This window comes from Orcinus orca, chromosome 4 (assembly GCF_937001465.1).
Source record: "Orcinus orca chromosome 4, mOrcOrc1.1, whole genome shotgun sequence".
Taxonomy (NCBI): Eukaryota; Metazoa; Chordata; class Mammalia; order Artiodactyla; family Delphinidae; genus Orcinus; species Orcinus orca.
The window spans coordinates 145762465-145772705 of NC_064562.1; the positions used below are offsets into that span (position 1 = coordinate 145762465).

Sequence of the window (10241 nt, forward strand, 5' to 3'; positions counted from 1 at the left end):
GTTGGGTGAATAGTTCTGAAACAATATTGAACAGTAACATAAAGCAGGTGGAAATAGGCATGTTCTACCCAATTTCAAGGTATGTTTCAAGAGCATGTGTTTTGTATTTCAGTTTAAAGAGCAAATTGTTATGATTATCTTACATGATTTTGATGGTTTTCATTTTATAAAAAAAATTTTCATATATATTTTACTGTACTTTCAAATCAGATAGTTGGACATTTTTATTCTTCATTTGCAAATGAGAAAGTGGGAGAGAAAAGTAAACTAATTCCCAGAGAGTAATGAGCAGAGGTAGAGCCAAATATCATGGCCCCAAGTATTAGTTCTGGGCCTGTTAGTGTATTCCTGGCAGAAAGCTACTGGTAACACCACCATACTTTTGTCAGTGGCCAAGAATAAAGAGAACTGTCTGGGTTTGAGGGACAGAGAGGCAAAAGGAATTTTTTTTCCTTTCTCATATTAGTAAATAAACCTCATTAACTTTTTTAAAGATGTGAAGCATAGAATAAAACTGGCTGTTATTTAGTTCAAATTTACTATATTGTTTATATTTTTAAATTTTGCTTTGGTTTATGGTTGAGTTTTTTGTTTGTTTGTTTGTTTTTTGCGGTACGCGGGCCTCTCACTGTTGTGGCCTCTCCCATTGCGGAGCACAGGCTCCGGATGCGCAGGCTCAGCGGCCATGGCTCACGGACCTAGCCGCTCCGCGGCATGTGGGATCTTCCCAGACCGGGGCACGAACCCGTGTCCCCTGCATTGGCAGGCAGACTCTCAAGCACTGCGCCACCAGGGAAGCCCGTATGGTTGAAGTTTTCTATTTAATTCAGTATTTAGTGAGTAATTCTACTGTTTATAATTTATTGACTTTTCTTCTTCTGAAAAACACAGGGCGGAGATTAAATCAAAGTTGACAGACCTATTTTTCCTCCATTAATTGAATAGTATGATTTATTCAAATATGAAGACAGTAAACATTTTTATGAGTATTTACTTTTCATGCCATTCATGAGACATTCCTATTAAAGTATGAACATTTTCAAATGCAAAACAAATATGTCTTTGATTGGCTGAGTGAATTCTATAGAGCGAATTTCATAAAAGAGGCCGTTTCATTTTGTGTTGTTAGGATAATCTGATGAACACCATTGTTCCCTTTATTCAAGAACTGGCGGGCTTTGCCCAGAACAAAGATGCTATGACTGCAGCTACAATTTTATTTTTCAGATTATAGATTGTAACCATCCTATTACACTAATATGTTATATTCAAATAGATTTCATTGCATATTACTGTCTATCAAGAATAGAGAAAAAGTATTTCCCTGAATGAATCCAAATTATGCTGAAATCACACAAATGTGGAAATTAGCTACCAATTTATTCCATAAAGCAACTGGGGATTGTAGCCTATTCTGTATTGAAACAAGAACCTTAAGGTTAGGATTTAGCATTTTAGAAGTTTTATCCATGAGAGTGCCTATTACATTTTTAACCTTATTCCTCACATAGGTGCTAAATTATCTACTAAGGAATCTAGCATAAGGAAATTACAAAATGATTTTTCTTTTTAAATTTTTTGTCTTTTTTTGTTCAAAAAATTAGAATAAACAGAATTATTAATATCATTCTACAGTCATGCAATCACTATGTCGGAGACTTAAAAAAATACTGGATCCATGTTTAACTATTATAAAGACATACAGTTCAGAAGAGAACTGGATTCAGAGAAGAAAAATTTTATTCTAGTGGAATGATCTTGTAAATATTGGAATATTTTTCCTCAAAAGAATGTTCTGCTGAGTGAAATCCACATTTCATGTTTCAAATGAAAGCAATAACAATAGTAACAATAAAAAATAAATTTATCAGGGTATAAGCATATTGAGGTCTCTGAAAGTCAGGGGTATTCATCAAAAGAGACCGTAACTGGCAGTTACGATTTGTGCAAGTGGCATGTATTTATACAATTTTCGTATATTTCCTCTCTGAAGTAGGAAGCAAGGTGACCTCTTGAGAGGGAATGGGGAAGGGCAGGACTAGCGGGTTTAGGAGAGGAGAAAAGGTTTAAAATAATTAGTGCAATATACACACCCTCTGCACACAGTGAACGCTGTCCAACTGACTTGAAACTATAGATAGATTTGCAGAACCTAAGACTGTTTGTGATCCTGCCATTTCAACTGAACTCTTGAATCAGTTTGGTCAAGCACCATGCTAATAAGGTCAAAAAGCCAGTCAAACTGGTTGTCTCACTTGAATGATTGTGTGACTAAAGTGATTAGTGGAAACAGCCTTAAACTCACATTCACCCCCAAACCTTGTCTTCTGAAAAACTGTCCTGTTTCTGTTTCTGTATAGTCTTGCTGTCTACATTAATGTTTCTCAACATTTTAGAGCACATACTTCCTGTAGAAAGCATATTCAAGTCTATGCCCTCTTTTAAAGTCTCTCAAATTCAAAACAATTTATTTAAAATCCCAAAAGACAAAAGGACTTTCAACTGCTTCTTCAAAATAAAGATACCTTTTCTTTATCTTTATGCATTAATGCCTATTTTACAGGAAACTGTAAGTTGAGCACCGGCTTTGAAACTTCACTTCTCCTGTTATCTCCATAAGCCCATTAGGGAAATTGTGTACTAGTAAACATCTTTTAATAATAAAAACCTTCCTATTTTCTAACATCTAATTCTTGTTAACTGTACATTGATACTTAACTTTATATACTGAACTCACTGGGTATTAATTCTATATTTACCAAACACCATCCACCACAGTTATCATTAGTGCAGACACAGTGGAAAGTAGGTTATGGCATTTATCAAATTGAGTCAGTAAAGTCTCATTTGTGGCTTCCCACTGTTTATACATTAAAATCAATCTTTGTATAAAGATGATGGGACAAATCAAACCCAGACCTACACTGTAATTTGTTGTTTTGGGATATTTTTGTAGGGCAAAAAGGATCTACTTGAAATTCTACTTTAGTAAAACTATTAACCAGTTGAAAGGACCAAAAGTATTAACTAATTGAAAAGACTCAATATAATCACACATGAAAAAATATCATACAATGAGCATCTTTCAGTGATCCCTTAGCAACTTTACAGAAAAAAAATTGAATTTGATAGTGTCCATACAAGGAGACTAAATTTCAGCATCTTATGTTCCCTCCTATGAATCATGCGCATGTCCTAGGTGGGCTCCCACTCCCTTTTGCCCCATCTAAGAAATGTACCTGATGCTAAGTGTCCTTGAGGATTTTTTTTTTTTTTACAATACAATTTTATATTTTTTAAATATACTATATATGTTAAGGATAAGGGGTGAAGTTTTCTTCCTCTGCAATAGCTGTTTCAAGAGTTTAATGGATTAGGAGATTAGTTTTAACCTTGAGTAAAAATGTACAAATTTGTCTCATTAGGATATTTCTACCAAGCATTTTTTAAGGCTATATTTTAATGTTGGTTTCAAAAAGAAGGAAAAGTTTCATTTAAAAAATAATTTAGTGAATTACGTTCTTTCATAACTTCCACCCTAATTTGTTACAAAGATAAGTCTAAAGATTCTTAGTTTTGTGTACTAATTTACATTTATATTTAAAGATTAATTTTACTTGTATCTTAAAACAAGATTTTTATGTTAAAAAAAACACTTAATACATTTGTATAAAGGCAGTAAATGTCCAATGGTAAATGCTCTGTCAATTTTTTTTTCTACCACAACGAGCAACAGGTCTCTGCAAACAGAGACTTGGGTTCTTAAGGTTCAACTTTCTGAGGAACTGTGGGCTGTGGATCTGAATAACACACAGAAACAACTTGATTTCTCTTTTTACAATGGTATCAGAACTTCACAGCTACAATGAGTATGAACACATGAAAAAATGACTTCGCTCAAACAGGATTTAGAAAAGTTGGGGTGACCTCAGGGCCAGGGCAGCATCCCTGCGTGGTGAGGTTTACAGTCAGTCGTTCAATCATGGAGAGAGAGTGTGTGTGTATACAGATATCTATATATATAAATAACCATGGCTAGTCATTTACAAGCCTGTAAATGTGATGCTGTGCTCCATGTTCACTCTTTGGAACTTCAAATACACAGGCCATGCACAGGAGAGTTTCTTGTGTATCCCTGTTTGTTACCACCAATAAAACTGTGAAGTTTTTCAAAACACTGTTCATCATATATTTCTCTGGTAAGTGTTTGAGCTTGTGGATGAAACTGATCATATATTCACCATCAGGGACTGGTTTATTTGGTATACAAATCGGCCATTCTCAAACCTTGCATATTCCCTCTCTACTTCTTCTACTACTTGCTTCCCAAAGAAGCAAACTTTGGTGGAACAGGTGACTGTCATTCTCAGAACTCTCATACTGACTGGTCACGCCGTAAAAAGTCCCGGCATCATCTTGAATACCGCAGTTTAAATCAGCCCAGAATTTTACGAGGAAGAAGGCATTTTGAAGGCCCTTTCCAAACAGTTCCTTTAAGACACCTTTCTTTTCAGGAAATTTGTCATAAATCTGACGAATGTCCACTGATTAGAGCAATGGGTCACTGTAAGAATGGCTGGCATGCCCAATGTGCACGAATAGGTGTTTGTTGTACGAGTCTGGGTCTCGCTGCTGTTTGAGGAAAGCTGGGAACTCCACCAGGTGGAGTTTGGTTGTGCCAATGGAGCGGCCCTGCTAGGCCGGGACCAAGGGAGCTGGGGCTGACGCAGGCTCAAACCCTGGAATGGGGGCTGTGACCGCTGGCTGGATGGGGTAGGCCTGCTGCACGAAGGGCTTGACGTCTTGCGAGGATCCAGGCTGTCCTGTTTGTATCATTCCCGACCAGAACCCCGACGCCCCTGGGAAGGTGGGGCGTGGAATCCCTGGCAGCCCCAGCTTGCTGTAAACGGCAGTGGCTGACACGATCTGGGCTGAGGACATGGCAGCCACGTGCTGCTGAGCCTTATCCTTTGCAGTCTGATCCTTTAGCTTGGAACGAAAATCACAAGATTTCCTTCTGGCAAGAACCTGAATGTGACTAGAATGTGACACCTTAATGGCGGCTTGAATTTCTCGAACTTTCTTTCTTGCTAAGAACTGTATATGACTAGACACCTGTTTTCTGGTCCTCGTCTTCCCGGTCATGGGTCTGATGTATCTGGCTATAAATTCATTCCTACCATACATCTTGCCTTCATCTGATAAGATGATTTTCCTCCTCCCACACGGTGGATACATAGCCAAGGCTTCCTGAAAGCACTGCTCAATGTTGGGGCTCCAGACCCTTCTGCATCATTGTCAATGGGCTTATCTGCTGAGTCACTCATCCTTTCCATATTTTCGGCAGGGATCTTACTGCCGCTCCAGCTGCTGGGCTCAATTTTGGCGGTTGGATTTTCCAAGCCGAAGCCTGGAATCTTTTCAACAAAATAAACCGAAGGGAAGTTTTCCAGGGAGAGTCTACTCCAGGGTTTGGTGGTAACTGCGACTCAGTCTTTTTTGGGCACAATGTTTCTGCTGACTCCTGAAAATTTTCCTCATGAACGTGCAATGAAGCAGCGGCGGCGGCAGCAGCCCAGTGAGTCAGAGGCAAACTTCGGTGCCGCTTCCTCCGCCTTCAGCTCGGAGCCCGGCTCCCATTCCCCCGGCTGGGCCACCCTACCCCGCCCCCAGCGCTGCTCCTGCCCCTGGGCTGGCTGGACGTTCTGGGCTGCTGCTCGCGGCTCTGGGCAAAGGTGGACGGGGTGGGGTGGGTGGCTTCACTGCATGGCCTGTCCCCGAATGCGGCCGCCCTGAGCCCGGGCCCCTCAGCACGGACTGGCCCGCAGGGTGGAAGCGAGTCTGCAAAGTGTTTGGTGGGTGCCCGCGGCGGCAGCTGCAGAGGCTCAGCTGGGCTCCAGCCGCCTTGAGAATTTTAATAGCAAAAAGAAAAAAAAAAAAGAATTTGATCTTCTCCCTATTCTCATATAAGTGAAGGCAGTCAAGACGGGTGCAGTTTGGAGAGGGAATATTGTACTAAAACAGGGATCACTAAGAAGGAAATAATATTGTTATAATTTATGTCGAAGAGTGTTCTGCCTATGTTTTCCTCTAGGAGTTTTATGGTTTCTGTTCTTACATTTAGGTATGATATCATTTATATGTGGAATCTAAGAAATAAAACAAACTAGTGAATGTAACAAAAAAGAAGCAGACTCACAGATATAGAGAATAAACTAGTGGTTTGTTCTGTGAGTCTGCGGGGAGAGGGAAGCTGAGAGGGACAAGATAGAGGTAGGGGATTAAAAGGTGCAAACTACTGTGTATAAAATAAGCTACAAGGATATATTGTACAATGAAGGGAATGTAGCCAATACTTTGTAAGAGCAATAAATATAATACAATCTTTAAAAATTGTGGATCACTGTATTGTACATCTGTAACATATAATACTGTACATAAACTATACTTTAAATTTTAAAAAAGTATACAGGATGATGTGTGTGGGTTATATGCAAATACTACAACATTCTATATAAGGGACTTGAGCATCCTTGAATTCTGGTATCTGAGCGGGCTCCTGGAACAAATCCCCAGGGATACAGAGGGACAACTGTACTTGGTCATAGTAAATCAGGGGAAGGCATATTCACTCTATGTTAAGTACAAAATAAATAAATATCATTTAATCCTCACCAAAAAAGGGGGGGGGATAATGGGTTAAAGACCACGAGTTCAGTATATATTAAATGAATTCAAGATAACTGTGAGACAGCTAACTATAGATGTTGAGTAACCTGTTACATACAGGAGTTGGAGGTTATGAACAGTGTTTTGACTTGGAAACACAAATTTCAGAGTCCTCATAGTTATTACTATCCATGGAGGGCCACTGTCAGAAAGCTGTTACGTATAGCTTAGAATCATAGTCTCCTTTGCAACAAGCTCTGTCCCATTGAAAAATCCTGGTGTTATAACGTCCAATATGCCTAAAATATACCAACTTCTCTCTATCTCCCCATTCAAATCATTGATATCTCTCTACTAGTCTTCAGAAATAGCCCTCTATGCTTCTAATTTCTACTATTGCCTCCTTTCCTAAGCATAGCTTCATGGTCTCCAAAAGATATGTCTCCCCAAGAATGAGACCTTATAAATCACAAGTCTGATCCTGTCACCCTAAATGCTGTACTTAAAAGGCACTGTTCATTGCTCGTAGAGTAGTGCCCAGGCCCTGCATGTTCTGGCCCTAGCTGATAGTCCCCACTTCATCTTGTTACTCCCTCCTTCTATTCTCCATCAATATTGCTTTCAGTGCTTTCCTTGCACCAGTCTCCTTCCCTTGAAGGGATTTCTGTATATCTTCCCTAGATGAGTCATTCCACTACCTTCCATAAAATATGATCCAACTATTTACAACAGCCAAGACATGGAAACAACCTAAATGTCCACTGACAGATGACTGCATAAAAAAGACCTGGTATATATACAATAGAATATTACTCAGCCATAAAAAGAATGAAATAATGCCATTTGCAGCAACATGGATGGATCTAGAGATTATCATACTAAGTGAAGTAAGTCAGAAAGAGAAAGACAAACACCATATGATATCACTTATATGTGGAGTCTAAAATATGACACAAATGAACTTATCTATGAAACAGAAACAGACTCACAGACATAGAGAACAGACTTGTGGTTGACAAGGGGGAGGTGGGCTAGGGGAGGGTATGAGTGGGAATTTGGGGTTAGCAGATGCAAACTATTATATATACAATGGATAAACAACAAGGTCCTACTGTGTAACACAGGAAATTATATTCAATATCCTGTGATAAACCAAAATGGAAAAGAATATGAAAAAATGTATATATATTTATAATTGAATCATTTTGCTATATAGCAGAAATTAACACATTGTAAATCAACTATACTTCAATATAATTAAAAAACAAAATCCATAAAATATGGCCCAGTACAGTTTCACCAAGTCAATCATTTTGAGTTAACACACACATTCTCTAAAGTGCATTGCACAAAGGGAGAAAAAGGGAAGAGTAAATAAGAGGAAAGCGTCAAATATGAATGAAAGAGTCTCAGTGTAGACACAAAATAAAACAAAATAAAACGCTTTGAGAAGATATTTCTGATAGCCTGACAAGAAATTATTGTACTCAGTTACATCTTCGGAGCACTAATTTTCTTCACTGGGGAAACAGCCATGAAATAGTCTCTGGTCCTTTATTTTTGGCTCAATTATCCAGTTTTATTTATCTTTTAGTCTTTAAATTTTGGGGTTTTTTGTCATACGTAACATACTATTTTTCTTATTATACTTTACTTGAAAAAGATATCTATTTCATCTAATTTAAGACATTCTTTTCCAATAGAAATAAAGTGAAGGTTCCTTTCCTAATTATGTCCCTTGATCTTTAGGTAGACAAGTAAAATGATTTCTAGATTACTTTAATGAGCAAAACTAGATGTAATTGAAGAGATTAGATTTTTTAAAAAATCTGAGCTAGTTGTGTCTGCTTCATGGATTTTAGATGTCTAAATGGACAGAAGGACTCTTGAACCATTTATGTTTTTCCAATTTGGAAACTTTACAGCTTTCTTACCTTTTTGTTAAGTACTAAAAGCCTGTGCTTACAAGCATTATGAATAAGTTTAATTTTCAAGCTAATAGTTTCAGGTATTACATGCTGAATATTTAAAAAAACAATTCCAGTATACTAATAGATAGACTAATAATTTGCAAATACCTGGTAGGATTCTTGGAAGCGTTTGCTCAGAAAATTTAGAATATATTTTAATTATGATAATGTTAAATTTAGAATATGTATTGATTATGATAATTGGATAGATGTTAGTTATCCAAGATAAAGCAATATTGGTTATTTACTGTTTCTCCTACATTTTCCCCTATTTTACTATGTATGTCCAAAATCCGCAAAGTAGAAGTTAGTCACTGAAAATAGAAACCACTTATAAGAACTCTAATTAACATATCACTATTTTTATGGTGTTTCTGAGTCTCCTGAGATTCTAATTATATCTATCATTTGGGTAGTACTTTGTAATTAATTGAAAAGCTTTTCAAAACTCTTCTCCAAAGCTGCTGCTCCATTTGGTACAGACCTGACAGTGATATGGGAGGAACCCACTATAATTTTGCTTAATGCTGCATCCACAGTACATTGCCTACCCACTGAAAATATTAAAAATGAACTAAATTATTTATTTTGCTTAATTAATTGCCTATCTGTGATGTAGCTACCCAGGCAACCAACAATAGGACAAAAATAAAGTATCAAAGTATTATTTCTATTTATACATATCTATAGACTTATTTTGAGCAAAATTTAAAGAAACAGCTTTTCAGTTTATTGAAAGAAGAGGATGGTTATAGAAATTTGATTTTCACTTTCTAAATAAACAAATGCTGAAAACGTATTTGAAAATAGCCACTGATTGCCTTTATCAATTATCTTAACCTGTGGATATGAAAATAATGGCTTCTCAGTTCCAGACTGAAGTGATTTTTAGTGCACTCTTTATACATTAAACTTTGTTGATCATTTTAAAACTCATAGTTTTATATATATCAGAAATTAGTAAGGTATATCCTTACAGAATATTTTGTGATCTCATGTGGTAATGAACTGAGTGCCTTTTTTCCAACTGCCAAGTATTCATCAGCAAAACAGGATGAGCATAGTTTATGAGGCCATTAATAAACATTTCAGAATATTTTCAAAAGCCTGAGATAGCCCTGGGCCTTTTATAAATCACCCCATAAAAACACAGTCTGAGGCATCTTTAGGATATTATAACATGACAGTTGAACTTAGTCATTTAAAAAGAGAAGGCAATAAAATTTAAACTTATTTGTGATAAATAAGAATAAATAAATATACATATATTAAAATAAGGAAGAAAGGAGTTCTAATTGCTTTTCCTAATCTTGTCCACTAGATATACTCATTGTCATTTAAAATCAGGGCAAGGCATATAGATAATGTTCCATTTATACAATTGGACACATTTTTAAAATAAGCTTCAGTTGTCATTTTTGTTTTTGTTTTGTTTGTTTTGTTTTCAATTTAAATCCTTACTTCATTGGCATGGCTGTTCTTTTCAATTGCCCTTTACTGACACCAAAGCTTTTTTATTTTGTATTGGGAAAATCCAGTTCAGACTGGTAGTGACAAACATCCCATTAAAATCAGTAAGTCATGTGAATTATTTTTTTAAAA

At 36.8% G+C, this 10241-nt stretch overlaps 1 pseudogene; it reads right to left on the minus strand.

The window, feature by feature from the left end:
* Window positions 1-4035: 4035 nt before the first annotated feature.
* Window positions 4036-5351, minus strand: LOC101284295 (transcriptional enhancer factor TEF-1-like; annotated as a pseudogene).
* Between the last annotated feature and the right edge of the window lie 4890 nt (window positions 5352-10241).